Source organism: Musca autumnalis, unplaced genomic scaffold (assembly GCF_047663935.1).
Source record: "Musca autumnalis isolate F117 unplaced genomic scaffold, ASM4766393v1 scaffold_2, whole genome shotgun sequence".
NCBI classification, from domain to species: domain Eukaryota; kingdom Metazoa; phylum Arthropoda; class Insecta; order Diptera; family Muscidae; genus Musca; species Musca autumnalis.
This window is the reverse complement of record NW_027411755.1, coordinates 11780895-11797751: the sequence shown is the minus strand read 5'-3', so window position 1 is coordinate 11797751 and position 16857 is coordinate 11780895. Positions and strand designations below refer to the sequence as shown.

Genomic DNA, 16857 nt, shown 5'->3' with positions numbered 1-16857 from the left:
TTAAAAAATCCACGTTTAAGGCTCAGAAGGTCTTTGAAAAAATATTCTTTAAAAAATCCACGTTAAAGGCTCAGAAGGTCTTTGAAAAAATATTCTTTAAAAAATCCACGTTAAAGGCTCAGAAGGTCTTTGAAAAAATATTCTTTAAAAAATCCACGTTAAAGGCTCAGAAGGTCTTTGAAAAAATATTCTTTAAAAAATCCACGTTAAAGGCTCAGAAGGTCTTTGAAAAAATATTCTTTAAAAATCCACGTTTAAGGGTCAGAAGGTCTTTGAAAAAATATTCTTTAAAAAATCCACGTTTAAGGCTCAGAAGTCTTTAAAAAAATATTCTTTAAAAAATCCACGTTTAAGGCTCAGAAGTCTTTAAAAAATCCACGTTTAAAGCTCAGATGGTCCTTAAAAATATATTCGTTAAAAAATCCACGTTTAAGGCTCAGAAGGGCCTTGAAAAAATATTCTTTAAAAATCCACGTTTAAGGCTCAGATGGTCCTTGAAAAAATATCCTTAAAAATCCACTTTTAAGACTCAGATGGTCCTTGAAAAAAAATATTCTTTAAAAAAATCCACGATTAAGGCTGAGATGGCCCTTTAAAAATTTTTCTTTAAAAAATTAACGATTAAGGCTCAGATGGCATTAAAAAAATATGTTTTCTATTCTTTAAAAAATCCACATTTAAGGCTCAGATTGTCCTTGAAAAATCCACGTTTAAGGCACAGATAGTCCTTGATGAAATATTCTTTAAACATTTACTCTTGTGGCTCAGGTAACCTTTGAAAAAATGTTCTTTAACATTCACCTTTCATGCTCAGATGACTTTTGTAGCTCAGGTGATCTTTCAGGAGGATTTTTTTATTTTTTTTGTTCCATATTTTTTTTTGGAATTGGCTCAGGTTCTATTGAAAAACAAAGAACAATTACAAATCATTTCTGTGACAAGTTTTGCGCAATAATTGATCACATCATTCATCTGTTTTCCCTGTTCTAGAAAAACCACATTGCGACAATTGATAAAAATGATTACGAATTCCCTATTGTTATCGTCCTGTCATCCTTTATATCGGTCAATGTCATTAATCAAAATAATGATCAGTAGAATGGTCCCGCATCCATCCATCCAACCAACCAGCAGCAGTAATTGTTTGACACTTCATGTTCGTGTTGTTATTGTTGTGTCCTTTCCCAAAACAATTGTTCAACGTTTGCTTTCCCTAATCCCCTTTGTCTGTCTGGCTTCATTCATTAATTTCTTTTTCCTGGGATATGTGTGTGTGTGTAATTTTATGCCTGCTCACAGGGTAGGGGATTTTCCAGAGAATGTAAAACGACCATGACACCGTTAACCTTTCCCTTTTTACCTAAGAATTTTTACGATCTTCCTTCTCTCTTCCACTCATTGAGGATATTGGTTGGTTGATTGGTTATTGTGTCTGTCTTTCCCTTGAAGTCATAAAATAACAATTTGCAAAAAACAGGATGATGGGAGAAAAGATGTTCGAAGGGACAAGAAAACACCTTTATGATCGTAAAAATAGTTTGCACAGAAAGATGTGAAATTCTTTGGAAAGGATATCTTGGCCCTTTTGTTGTTGTTGTTACATACGGCTATGTTGAATTTTTATTGCACCGGCGCTAAAACGTGATATTTATCCATGCCGAACTGCTTATGCCATTGTTCGCCAAAACAAAAGCCAGGATTTTCTCTTTAAATCAATATCAGCTATTATTTTTGCCTGACAGGGAGGGTGAAGGAGGGAAGTACATACGCATGCTCATTTTACTGCTTCCTTTGTTGGCAGATTTTTACAAATAAAAACATTTGTTTATATAGAAGTTTAAATTGCCATTATACTGCTGCTGCTGTCTTTGTTTTGTTTTTATGAACCATGACAAATCTCAAATGAGATTTTCTTTTCGATAAAGCAGCAGTCGCAGGCAGCACAGGAAATGTTACCCAATTTGAAATATGAAAATTTTGCGGTTAATCCTAATCCCCCTGTTTCCAGATTTAAATTTAAACTAGAGTAGATTTTAATGTCCATGAATCTTCTTTTGCGGAACTAAGCTGAAGCAGTTATTTTTGCAAAATGTTTTTCAATGACCATGAATGTTGGAAGCCGTTTAAGTGGGAATTGAAAAAGGATTTATAAGAAAGTGATTTGCTGTCTTGGCAATTAAAAGGGATTAGGATTTTTGACCCATGTTATTGCAGGATTTTCCTCTTGCTAAGGAGTTAATGGCTTCCACAAATACTTCAGATTATTCAAGTGATCTCGGAAGGATTAGCTCTTTTTCTTAAATAGACTTTCTTCTCTTGTTCAGTTCCAATAATAGATCATATACTGGATTTTCGAAAAAGATTTAAAAAGATTATCATACATTTGTGAGATGTCCATTGATACATTTTCCAAGTGTCGAGAGAGCTAATGTAAGCCTCAAACTTGAAAGTTTTAAGAAAATCTCTCAAAATGCACCTAAGAAATTTTTAAGAATATTTTTTCATGGACCATCAGAGCCTCAAACGTGGATTTTTTAAAGAATTTTTCTCATGGACTATCAATGCCCCAAACGTGAATTTTTTTAAACAATATTTTTCATAAACCATCCGAGCTTCAAACGTAGATTTGTTAAAGAATATTTTTTAATAACCATCTGAGCCTCAAACGTGGATTTTTAAAGAATATTTTTTTATAAACCATCAGGGCCTCAAACGTGGATTTTTTAAAGAATATTTTTCATGGAACATTAAAGCCTCAAACTTGGATTTTTTAAAGAATATTTTTTCATGGAACATTAAAGCCTCAAACGTGGATTTTTTTAAGAATATTTTTTCATGGACCATCAAAACCTCAAACGTGGATTTTTTAAGGAATATTTTTCATGGACCATCAAAACCTCAAAATATTTTTCATGGACCATCAAAACCTCAAACGTGGATTTTTTAAAGAATATTTTTCATGGACCATCAAAACCTCAAACGTGGATTTTTTAAAGAATATTTTTCATGGACCATCAAAACCTCAAACGTGGATTTTTTAAAGAATATTTTTCATGGACCGTATATAAACCTCCAGGGCTTAAGCGATTATTTTCTCCAGATCACGTACCTTGGCGAGGTACGCATCACTGTCTGGAATTTGCGACCGGGTGCCACCGTGGTGCAATGGTATGCACGCCTGCCTGCACGCAGAAGGTCGGTGGTTCGATTCCTCGGCCATCCAACACCAAACATTTTTCAACGGTGGCAAAATACCCCTCAGTAATGTTGGCGACATTTCCTGAGTATTTCAGCCTTGAAAAACTTCTCTACAAGTGGTGTCTTAGGACACGCCGTTCGGACTCGGCGATAAACAGTAGGTCCCATATCATTGAGCTAAATATGAATCGTGGTGCACTCATTGATATGAGAGAAGTCTCCCTTGTCCTGTATGGGATGTTGTGGAACAATGTTTTTTTTTTTGTTTTTTTTCATGGACCATCAAAACCTCAAACTTGGATTTCTTAAAGAATATTTTTCATGGACCATCAAAACCTCAAACGTGGATTTTTTAAAGAATATTTTTCATGGACCATCAAAACCTCAAACGTGGATTTTTTAAAGAATTTTTTTCAGGACCATCAAAACCTCAAACGTGGATTTTTTAAAGAATATTTTTCATGGACCATCAAAACCTCAAACGTGGATTTTTTAAAGAATTTTTTTCAGGACCATCAAAACCTCAAACGTGGATTTTTTAAAGAATATTTTTCAATAACCGTCTGAGCCTCAAACGTGGATTTTTGAAGAATATTTTTTCAAAAACCATCAGAGCCTCTAAATTGGAATTTTTAAATAATATTTTTTCAAAAACCATCATAGCCTCAAACGTGGATTTTTTAAAGAATATTTTTAATGGACCATCAGAGCCTTAAACGTGGATTTTTCAAGAATATTTTTAACGGACCATCAGAGCCTTATACGTGGATTTTTTCAAGAATTTTTCTCATGAAACATGAGCATGAAACGTGGATTTTTTAACGAATATTTTTTTCAAGAACCATCTGAGCCTTAAACGGGGATTTTTTAAAATATATTTTTTCAAGGACATCTGAGCCTCAAAAGAGGATTTTTTAAAGAATATTTTTCAAGGACCACCTGAACATGAAACGTGGATTTTTTGAATAATATTTGAACATGAAACGTGGATTTTTTAAAGATTATTTTTCAATGACCATCTGAGCCTTAAATGTGGATTATTTGAAGAATATTATTTCAAGGATCATCTGGGCCTTAAACATGGATTTTTTAAGGATATATTTTCAAGGACCATCTGAGCCTTAAATATGAATTATTTAAAGAATATTTTTTCAAGGACCATCTGAGCCTTAAACGTATATTTTTTAAGGAATATTTTTAAAGGACCATCTAGGCCTTAAAAGTGGATAAAGGATATTTTTTAAGGGCCATCTGAGCCTTAAACGTGCATTTTTTAAGGAGTAGTTTTTCAAGGACCCTCTGAGCCTTAAACGTGGATTTTTTAAAGAATATGTTTTCAAGGAATATCTGAGCCTTAAACGTGGATTAGTTAAAGAATATTTTTTTCAAGGACCATCTGAGCATGAAACGTGGATTATTTAAAGAATATTTTTTCAAGGATCATCTGAGCCTAAACGTGAATTTTTTAGGGAAAATTTTTTCAAGAACCACCTGAGCAGGAAACGTGGATTTTTTAAAGAATATTTTTTTTAAGGACCACCTGAGCCTTAAACGTGGAACTTCTGAGCCTAAACGTGGATTTTTTAAAGAATATTTTTTTCAAGGACCATCTGAACCTTAAACGTGGAACTTCTGAGCCTAAACGTGGATTTTTTAAAGAATATTTTTTTCAAGGACCATCTGAACCTTAAACGTGGAACTTCTGAGCCTAAACGTGGATTTTTTAAAGAATATTTATTTCAAGGACCACCTGAGCATGAAACGTGGATTATTTAAAGAATATTTTTTCAAGGATCATCTGAGCCTTAAACGTGGATTTTTTAAAGAATATTTTTTCAAGGACCACCTGAGCATGAAACGTGGATTATTTAAAGAATATTTTTTCAAGGATCATGTGAGCCTTAAACGTGGATTTTTTAAAGAATATTTTTTCAAGGAACATCTGAGCCTTAAACGTGGAACTTCTGAGCCTAAACGTGGATTTTTTAAAGAATATTTTTTCAAGGAATATCTGAGCCTTAAACGTGGAACTTCTGAGCCTAAACGTGGATTTTTTAGGGAATATTTTTTCAAGAACCACCTGAGCATGAAACGTGGATTTTTTAAAGAATATTTTTTTTTTCAAGGACCATCTGAACCTTAAGCGTGGAACTTCTGAGTCTAAACGTGGATTTTTTAAAGAATATTTTTTTTTCAAGGATTATCTGAACCTTAAGCGTGGAACTTCTGAGTCTAAACGTGGATTTTTTAAAGAATATTTTTTTTCAAGGACCATCTGAGCCTTAAACGTGGAACTTCTGAGTCTAAACGTGGATTTTTTAAAGAATATTTTTTCAAGGAATATCTGAGCCTTAAACGTGGAACTTCTGAGCCTAAACGTGGATTTTTTAGGGAATATTTTTTCAAGAACCACCTGAGCATGAAACGTGGATTTTTTAAAGAATATTTTTTTTTCAAGGACCATCTGAACCTTAAGCGTGGAACTTCTGAGTCTAAACGTGGATTTTTTAAAGAATATTTTCTTTTCAAGGACCATCTGAACCTTAAGCGTGGAACTTCTGAGTCTAAACGTGGATTTTTTAAAGAATATTTTTTTTTCAAGGACCATCTGAGCCTTAAACGTGGAACTTCTGAGTCTAAACGTGGATTTTTTAAAGAATATTTTTTTCAAGGACCATCTGAGCCTTAAGCGTGGAACTTCTAAGTCTAAACGTAGATTTTTTAAAGAATATTTTTTTTTCAAGGACTATCTGAGCCTTAAACGTGGAACTTCTGAGTCTAAACGTGGATTTTTTAAAGAATATTTTTTTTCAAGGACCATCTGAGCCTTAAACGTGGTACTTCTGAGTCTAAAGGTGGATTTTTTAAAGAATATTTTTTTCAAGGACCATCTGAGCCTTAAACGTGGAACTTCTGAGTCTAAACGTGGATTTTTTAAAGAATATTTTTTTCAAGGACCATCTGAGCCTTAAACGTGGAACACTTTTTCATAAACCATCTGAACCTCAAACGTGGATTTTTAAAGAATATTTCTTCATAAGTAAACTATCTGGGCCTTTAACGTGCATTTTTTAAGGAGTAGTTTTTCAAGGACCCTCTGAGCCTTAAACGTGGATTTTTTAAAGAATATTTTTTCAAGGAATATCTGACCCTTAAACGTGGATTAGTTAAAGAATATTTTTTTCAAGGACCATCTGAGCCTTAAACGTGGAACTCTGAGCCTAAACGTGAATTTTTTAGGGAATATTTTTTCAAGAACCACCTGAGCAGGAAACGTGGATTTTTTAAAGAATATTTTTTTTCAAGGACCATCTGAGCCTTAAACGTGGATCTTCTGAGTCTAAACGTGGATTTTTTAAAGAATATTTTTTTCAAGGACCATCTGAGCCTTAAACGTGGAACTTCTGAGTCTAAACGTGGATTTTTTAAAGAATATTTTTTTTCAAGGACCATGTGAGCCTTTAACGTGGAACTTCTGAGCCTAAACGTGGATTTTTTAAAGAATATTTTTTTTAAGGACCGTCTGAGCGTTAAACGTGGAACTTCTGAGCCTAAACGTGGATTATTTAAAGAATATTTATTTCAAGGACCACCTGAGAATAAAACGTGGATTATTTAAAGAATATTTTTTCAAGGATCATCTGAGCCTTAAACGTGGATTTTTTAAAGAATATTTATTTCAAGGACCACCTGAGAATAAAACGTGGATTATTTAAGGAATATTTTTTCAAGGATCATCTGAGCCTTAAACGTGGATTTTTCAAAGAATATTTTTTCAAGGAACATCTGAGCCTTAAACGTGGATTAGTTAGAGAATACTTTTTTCAAGGATCATCTGAGCCTTAAACGTGGATTTTTTAAAGAATATTTTTTCAAGGATCATCTGAGCCTTAAACGTGGATTTTTCAAAGAATATTTTTTCAAGGATCATCTGAGCCTTAAACGTGGATTTTTTAAAGAATATTTTTTTCAAGGATCATCTGAGCCTTAAACGTGGATTTTTTAAAGAATATTTTTTCAAGGAACATCTGAGCCTTAAACTTGGAACTTCTGAGTCTATACGTGGATTTTTAAAAGAATATATATTTTTTCAAGGACCACCTGAGCATGAAACGTGGATTTTTTAAAGAATATTTTTTTCAAGGACCACCTGAGCATGAAACGTCGATTTTTTAAAGAATATTTTTTTCAAAGACCACCTGAGCATGAAACGTGGGTTTTTTAAAGAATATTTTTTCAAGGACCATCTGAGCCTTAATCGTGGATTTTTTAAAGGATATTTTTTCATAAATATAAAATATTTTTCATGGGCCATCAGAGCCTCAAACGTGGATTTTTTAAAGAATATTTTTCATAAATATAAAAGATTTTTCATGGGCCATCAGAGCCTCAAACGTGGATTTTTTAAAGAATATTTTTCATAAATATAAAATATTTTTTAAAGAATATTTTTTCATGGACCATTAGAGCCTCTGATTTTTAAAGATTTTTTACAAGGACAAGGAGCCTTAAGCGTGGATTTTTTTAAAAAAATATTTTTTCAAGGATTATCTGAATCCTCAACGTGGATTTTTTAAAGAATATTTTTTCAAGGACTATCTAGGCCTTAAACGTGGACTTGTTAAAGAATATATTTCGAGGACTTCTGAGCCACAAACGTGGATTTTTTTTAAGAATACCTTTTCATAATCCATCTGAGCCTCAAACGTGGATTTTCAATGAATATTTTTTCTATGGCCATCTGATCGCTAGACGTGGATTTTTTAAGAATATTTTTTCTAGGGCCATCCGATCGGTATGCGTGGATTTTTAAACAATATTTTTCTAGGGCCATCTGAGCCTCAAACGTGGATTTTTTAGAGATTATTTTTTTGAACCTCAAAATTGGTTTTAAAGAATATTTTTCATGGACCATCAGAGCCTCAAACTTGGATTTTTTAATAAATATTTTTTGAGGACTATCTGAGCCATTTTTTTTAAAGAATATTTTGTCAAGGACAATTAAAGCCTCTCTTGAACTTGGCTTACAGCGAATCTATAGTAAATTTAGCAGGTCTAAAACCGCATTGGTATGACCCGTTTATTCATTCCATAATACGCTCGATTAGATTAGTTTTATGATATCTTCGTCGCCGCCCATATTCGATCCTCATTGCGCTATCTATATAAGTTATCAGATTTCCTTTCACTATACCCTTCAGTCTGATGTTTTACACCCTGGTAAAAATTTTTGACTTCATATGTTAAGGACCCAAACATCTTTCTCACGCTATTTCTTTTGATATTTTTCCTTAAAGTTTTGTATTGCTACTGACTGCAGGGTTGCTTTGTAAGCTGCGTACTTCTCTTCAGTTGGCTTACGATACACCTGGTCGTACCTGGATTATTAGGTGGTGTCTTTGGTACACAAATATAGATTTTGCGGTAGTTTGAAGATAATGGGTTATTATTTGTCACTGCCACAGTGTGTACCTTGGTTGCTACAAGGAAATGGTCGGAATCAATTTTCGCTCCTCGAGTCCGTAGGATATTTATCACACTGGAGGAATTTATTCTGTATGTATAATCGATTAGTTTTCTGCTTTCTCCATCTTGGGACATTCACCTGGTCTTGTGTATGTCGAGGTGTTGGAACCTGGTGCTGCTTACTACAATGTTTTTGCCGATGGAAAATCGATCAGCATCATTCTGTTGTCGGATGTTACCTTATGAAGACTGAACTTGCCAACCGTGGGACCAAAGATATCTTCCCATCCGAATTTAGCATTTAAATCTCCTCGAACAATCATAATAGCATGGCCAGAGCATGCTATTATGTTCGTAGAATATAGATAATATAGATTAGTCTCCTTTGTAGACGTGGGTGATTCGTATGGGTGATCGGGAGGCATACGTTAGCTCTCACCACCTTAAGCCGGTGTTAAAGGCAGTTCCCCATTGTTCAATTGTGACGACAATTCCTAGAATTTGCCATCATCCCCAACGAATATGCACGAGAAAGAATTTTGCCTATTTGTACAGGGTCCTCAGGGCCACTCCTGTTTGCTGGTGTTTTTGAACTACCCATCTTTCGGGATGGCCAGAATTGTTGCATTCACTGCTAACGTGCTTTAACACTTTTACCAATGCTGATTTCAGCTTACCCATGGCTGAGTTACAACGATCCAACAAAGGGCTACTGTTTTGAGGGGCGTTCTTAAGGGGATACAGTGACTGCTTACACAAACTAGGAAACTGAGAGAGTACACCTATGCCTCAGCATTGGGTGGGTCAGAGTAGCTTCTATGGGTACTTGTCCCATTAAATCCCAAGATAAATATGTATGTACATATCAAATTTCTTCTACTCCTTGCCTTATCGGTTTAGGCACCCGGTATGGTAGGCATTAATTTTTACAAAGGCAAGAATAAGGCTTCAAATACTGAAAAAATTTAAATACTTTGGATCAGGGATGGAAAATTCGGTACAACAGTACCTTTTTATACCCTCAGCCTTTAGGCTAAAGAGGGTATTTACACTTTGATACGACCAAAAATGTGCCTCATCGAAATAATGGTTTTAGACCCCAAGTATGTTTGTACGATATCCGTTTCAGACAATTTTGAGTAGATCTAGCAATGTCCGTCCGTCTGTCTGACTGTCTGTCTGTCTGTCTGTCGGTCTGTCTGGCTGGCTGGTGCGCACGATAACTCTCGAACGGATCAATCGATTCGGTTCAGATTTTGGGTATCGAAATATTTTGTCCAGATTCGATTTAAGTTCGAAGATGGGCCATATAGGTCCACTCCTTCAGGTACCTCCCCCACAAATGTTCAAAAATGTTCGCAAAACTTGTGCGCACGATAACTCTTGTAGGGAATAACCGATTTGGTCCATACTTAGCATATCGTGTAATTTCTACCAAACTTAGATGAGGTTCCAATATGGACTCAATCGGTCCACTCCTTTGGGTACGTCCCACACAAAATTTCGGTAAAATTCAGTTTAGGACCTGGTCTCGAATCGCTTTGATTTTTGTTTACGTACGTTGTATTCGCTGTCCTCTATACGACGCTGTAAGTTTTATTAGGGGCAAGTCCGTACTTCCTGAGAAAATAGCCTGAAAGTTACAAAAAACCCTATGACAGCGTGTGTAGTGGTTGGAGCGCAAGATAACTCTCGAACGGATCTGCCGATTCGGTCCAAAATTTGGCTTTCGTAATATTTTGTCCAAACTTAGTTCAAGTTCGAAGATGGATTATAACGGTCCACTGCTTCCGGTACCTCCCCCACAAAAGTTCGAAAATGTTCGGAAAATTTGTGCGTACGATAACTCTTGAAGGGGGTATTTCTACCAGTCTTAGATGAGGTTACAATATGGACTCAATCGGTAAACCCATTCGAGTACCTCCCACACAAAATTTCGGAAAAGTTCAGTTTAGGGCCTGCTCTCGAATCGCCTTGGTTTTTGTTGTAACATCTTGTATTTACTGTCCCCTATACGAAGGTACAAGTTTCCTCAGGGGAAAGTCCATACTTCCTGAAAAAATAGCGTGAAAGTTTAAAAACAAACCCTACGACACCATGTTTAAGGGTGGAAGGGCAATAATTCTCGAACGGATATGCCGATTCCGGCCAAAATTTGGCCTTCGTAATATTGTTTCCAAACTTAGTTTAAGTTCGTAGATAAGCCATATCGGTCCACTCCTTCAGGTACCTACCCCACAAAAGTTCAAAAATATTCGGAAAAATTGTGCGCACGATAACTCTTGATGGGAGTGACCGGTTTGGTCCATACTTTACACATTCTTATAATATCTACCAGATATAGATCAGGTTCGAATATGGACTATATTTGTCCACTCCATCTGGTACCTCCCACACAAAATTTTGGATAAGTTCACTTTACGACCTGCTATTGAATCACTTTGATTTTTGTTGAAGCAACTTACATTCGCTGCCTCAATTACGATGGTGAAAGTTGTTTCAGGGGCAAGTCCATACTTCTTGAGAAAACATCCCGAAGGGTGTAAAAACCCCTATGGTACCCCCATGGTCTATGTCGGTCCATTCCTTTAAGTACCTTTTCCGCAAAATTTTTGAACTTTAATCCTAATCAACATTTTTGTGGGTTCATACGACCAAAATTTTGAAACCCCCTAAATACATAAGTTTTTTGTAAAAAAAGTGTTTCAATTTGCACAGGCTGAGGGTATATCTCTGTCAGCAAAGCCGACTGATACTTTTTTACTTGTTTTTATTTGTTTTATACATCCTTTCCGCATACGAAGTAGCGGGTACTTTGCTAGTATGCTATAAAATTCATATTTATTGGACTATTAGTCCTTGAAAAATATTCTTTCAAAACTATACGTTTATTTGACTTTTGGCGCCAGAAATATATCCTTTCAAATTCCACGTTTATTGGCCTTTTCCTTTGAGTCCTTCAAATGTATTCTTTAAATATCAATGTCCAAGGCTAATATTTAATTTAAGTTTTTTGGTTCTCTGAAAATCCATGCTTATATGCTTATATAGTCCGGTCAAAATAGACATGCGTATAAGGGGGAAATAGCAAAAATTCCCACAAAGCTGAATTTTGGTGGAGAGCTAGGGTTAGCCATTAGAAGCAACGTCCTAAAAGTCCCCATCGATTCCATGTGTGCAAAACAAGTTATTCGGGGTCAAAGGTCATTTTTGGAGGTATTATTCAGTTTTTTTTTTAATTTTTCTCAAAAACGGTAAGACTTAGTAAAAGCCGACTATTGTAAAAGTTGTAGATTCAATAATTGTCTACAAGAGTGGTCTTTATGATTCTTAAAAAAGACTTACCATTTTCGAGACATCGCGATCTAAAGGTCAAATAAAGAATTAGCCGCGTAAGTACATTATGAGGCGAACCGGTTAAAGTAACGACACTATGTGTTAGATACTTCCGTAAGCTTTCAAACGATATCCACTTTGCAGTAATCGGTCCGGTAGAACCGGGTCTAACCCGGTTTTTAAATTTGGCCTTTCGGGTCGAAAATCCGGCGAACCGGATCCGCAAACGTTGAAAATTATACATTTCCGTAATCAGCGCAACAAACCCTACCTTCGGATAAAACTTGAAAAAAAAAATCGGAGAGTTTTCGTTAGGGTCGTTCCCGTTGGGCTTTCGATTATACATGTGGGTTAAATGGGCTATTTTCGCATAAAATGACTCTAACATTGAATAACTCTACTAAACACACTCCGATTTTGTTGGATTATTTTTTAGAAGATAGCTATAATTTCGATCTTCAAGAAAATATATTTTTTTGGGGGACAGACCCGATTACTTCGCTTATTTTAGCCGGTTCGTCTGAATATGTGCATATTTCCCTTATAAGTGCATAAAAATCATGTGTTTTTAAGAACAGCTATATCTCAAGAATGGTTCCTCCTAGGAAAAAAATTATAAAAGTCAAACTTGTAGATAATTTTCCTGTCTACAATATTTACTATAGTCACTTTTTGATTAGATAACCCGTATTCAAAAAATACATCCGAAAACCTAAAAAACTCTTAAAATTTGACCTTTGACCCCGAATAATTTTTTTGCACACATGGGATCAATGGGGACTTTTAGGACGTTGCTTCAAATGGCAAACCCTAGCTCTCCACCAAAATTCAGCTCTGTGGGAATTTTGGATATTTCAATGTCTATTTTGACCGGACTAATAGTTTTAGAAAAATATTCTTTATAAACCCTCGATTATTGTTTCTTTGGTCCTTAAAAAATATGCTATAAAATCCATGTTTGATGGAATTAAATTTCTACAGACTACTGTAAATATAAGTTAGTAAAAAACAAAAGGACTTCTAAGAACAGCTTCTACCCTTTTTATTTGTATGAAGTGATTGTAGTTATTACATAAAAATATCAATCTTTGATCTTCTATGAAAACACCCGTTATTGTTATCCATGGAATTCTGTCTTTAATCTTAAATAAAAACACCAGTTGGTCTTGTGTAAAAAAACACCTTTTACTCTTCATAACGATATTCCCTAAACTTCTATACGAGAACCCACGCAAACGACCTTGATCATTTAATCCTTGGAATATTCTACTACCTGCATGTCTCTAGCACAATCTCAACCACCAGCTCCGTACACTTCATCCCTTAATTTACTGCGAGTATAAAAGCCAGCCACTAACGAATAGAAATCATCAGTCTGCTTGTGTCAAGCAAAGCGAAAACACATCAAACTCCATCAATTCTACAGGAAAAATAAATTTAAAATGGCTCCCTCACAGATGGAAAGTCAGCAAGAACAATCAATGGGCCATGGATACACCCACAAGAAGTTCAACTGCGGTTATTCACACAAGAAACTGGGAATGCGTTTGAGACAGAGAGAAATGGTTGACAATAAGGAAACTAGTGAACAACATCAAGAAAATCACAACAAAAAAACCAATCTTTTCCGCCCATATGCCTTGGATGATGCTACCCCAAGAAAAAGGAAAATTAGCTGCAGTTTCAGCTCATCATCAGATGAAGAATGTACACAACAACAATTTGTAACATCGCCACAAGGCTCCCCCACAAACTTCAACAACTATTATCAGCAGCAACAAACCATGATGGCTTCTCCAACTGCCTCCACAGCCTGTCCATCACCTGCCTTAAGTCCCAACTCATATGCTGAACGTTTGCAAAGACAAAGAGCTGCCCTTTACATGCGTTACATGCAACAGTTTCAACAACAACAACAACAAGCTGCCACAGTGGCCAACTACCAAACTGTCGGAACAAACCCCACTTATTATCCCATGGGATATCCAAATGTAACAACACCCACTACCACCTCTGGATTCAATGGTTGCTAAATGGGATACTAGACATCTCCCTCACCTCTATCCAGATCATAACTGGTTAAAAGTTTGTTATTGTTGGCTGTGCTGCTTGTTGTGATAAATCTTTAGAAGAATAAGAATCCTAGTTTATAGTTGTTATTTAATTTTTTGAGAAACAAGACTGATTTTGTTTAAATAATTTATTTATATTTATTAATAATAATAACAAGAAGAAGAGAACGTAAACTTCCATTTATACAAATTTAAAACTTTTTTGAGTTTTTTCTTCAAATTTACTTTATGCGGTTTTTATTGGGAGGAACGTCACATGCAAATTAGAAAGAACACCAAATCTCCAAACTTCCCACAGACCCATTAAATATGTATTTTGAAAATCCTTTGAAAATTTTCATTAAAAAAATCAAGTTTATTGACCGTTGGCCCTGAAAAAATGTTCTTTAAAAAAAATCAAGTTAACTGATCGTTGGCCCTTGAAAAATATTCTTTAAAAAATACACGTTTATTGGTAATTTGGTCGCCGAAAAATGTTCTTTAACAAATTCACGCTTATTGGTCATTTTGTCCCTGTAAAATATTCTTTAAAAATCCACGCCTATTGGTCATTTGGTGCCTGAAAAATATTCTTTAAAAAATCCACGTTTATTGGTCATTTGGTGCCTGAAAAATATTCTTTAAAAAATCCACGTTTATTGGTCATTTGGTGCCTGAAAAATATTCTTTAAAAAATCCACGTTTATTGGTCATTTGGTGCCTGAAAAATATTCTTTAAAAAATCCACGTTTATTGGTCATTTGGTGCCTGAAAAATATTCTTTAAAAAATCCACGTTTATTGGTCATTTGGTGCCTGAAAAATATTCTTTAAAAATTCACGTTTATTGGTCATTTGGTGCCTGAAAAATATTCTTTAAAAAATCCACGTTTATTGGTCATTTGGTGCCTGAAAATTATTCTTTAAAAATTCACGTTTATTGGTCATTTGGTCCCTGAAAAATATTCTTTAAAAAATCCACGTTTATTGGTCATTTGGTCCCTGAAAAATATTCTTTAAAAAATCCACGTTTATTGGTCATTTGGTCCCTGAAAAATATTCTTTAAAAAATCCACGTTTATTGGTCATTTGGTCCCTGAAAAATATTCTTTAAAAAATCCACGTTTATTGGTCATTTGGTCCCTGAAAAATATTCTTTAAAAAATCCACGTTTATTGGTCATTTGGTCCCTGAAAAATATTCTTTAAAAAATCCACGTTTATTGGTAATTTGGTCCCTGAAAAATATTCTTTAAAAAATCCACGTTTATTGGTCATTTGGTCCCTGAAAAATATTCTTTAAAAAATCCACGTTTATTGGTCATTTGGTCCCTGAAAAATATTCTTTAAAAAATCCACGTTTATTGGTCATTTGGTCCCTGAAAAATATTCTTTAAAAAATCCACGTTTATTGGTCATTTGGTCCCTGAAAAATATTCTTTAAAAAATCCACGTTTATTGGTCATTTGGTCCCTGAAAAATATTCTTTAAAAAATCCACGTTTATTGGTCATTTGGTCCCTGAAAAATATTCTTTAAAAAATCCACGTTTATTGGTCATTTGGTCCCTGAAAAATATTCTTTAAAAAATCCACGTTTATTGGTCATTTGGTCCCTGAAAAATATTCTTTAAAAAATCCACGTTTATTGGTCATTTGGTCCCTGAAAAATATTCTTTAAAAAATCCACGTTTATTGGTCATTTGGTCCCTGAAAAATATTCTTTAAAAAATCCACGTTTATTGGTCATTTGGTGCCTGAAAAATATTCTTTAAAAAATCCACGTTTATTGGTCATTTGGTCCCTGAAAAATATTCTTTAAAAAATCCACGTTTATTGGTCATTTGGTGCCTGAAAAATATTCTTTAAAAAATCCACGTTTATTGGTCATTTGGTGCCTGAAAAATATTCTTTAAAAAATCCACGTTTATTGGTCATTTGGTCCCTGAAAAATATTCTTTAAAAAATCCACGTTTATTGGTCATTTGGTGCCTGAAAATTATTCTTTAAAAATTCACGTTTATTGGTCATTTGGTCCCTGAAAAATATTCTTTAAAAAATCCACGTTTATTGGTCATTTGGTCCCTGAAAAATATTCTTTAAAAAATCCACGTTTATTGGTCATTTGGTCCCTGAAAAATATTCTTTAAAAAATCCACGTTTATTGGTCATTTGGTGCCTGAAAAATATTCTTTAAAAAATCCACGTTTATTGGTCATTTGGTGCCTGAAAAATATTCTTTAAAAAATCCACGTTTATTGGTCATTTGGTCCCTGAAAAATATTCTTTAAAAAATCCACGTTTATTGGTCATTTGGTCCCTGAAAAATATTCTTTAAAAAATCCACGTTTATTGGTCATTTGGTCCCTGAAAAATATTCTTTAAAAAATCCACGTTTATTGGTCATTTGTTCATTGAAAAATATTCTTTAAAAAATCCACGTTTATTGGTCATTTGGTCCCTGCAAAATATTCTTTAATAAGTCCACGTTTATTGGTCATTTGGTCCCTGCAAAATATTCTTTAAAAAATCCACGTTTATTGGTCATTTGGTCCCTGCAAAATATTCTTTAAAAAATCCACGTTTAGTGGTCATTTGGTCCCTGCAAAGTATTCTTTAATAAGTCCACGTTTATTGGTAATTTGGTCCCTGCAAAGTATTCTTTAATAAGTCCACGTTTATTGGTCATTTGGTCCCTGCAAAATATTCTTTAAAAAATCCACGTTTATTGGTCATTTGGTCCCTGCAAAATATTCTTTAAAAAATCCACGTTTATTGGTCATTTTGTCCCTGAAAAATATTCTTTAAAA

General features: G+C 34.4%; 1 protein-coding gene across 2 annotated transcripts in view; it reads left to right on the top strand.

The window, feature by feature from the left end:
* LOC141392136 (uncharacterized) overlaps nucleotides 1–16857 on the top strand; it is a 144910-nt gene that overhangs the window by 12882 nt on the left and 115171 nt on the right. The window lies entirely within an intron of this gene.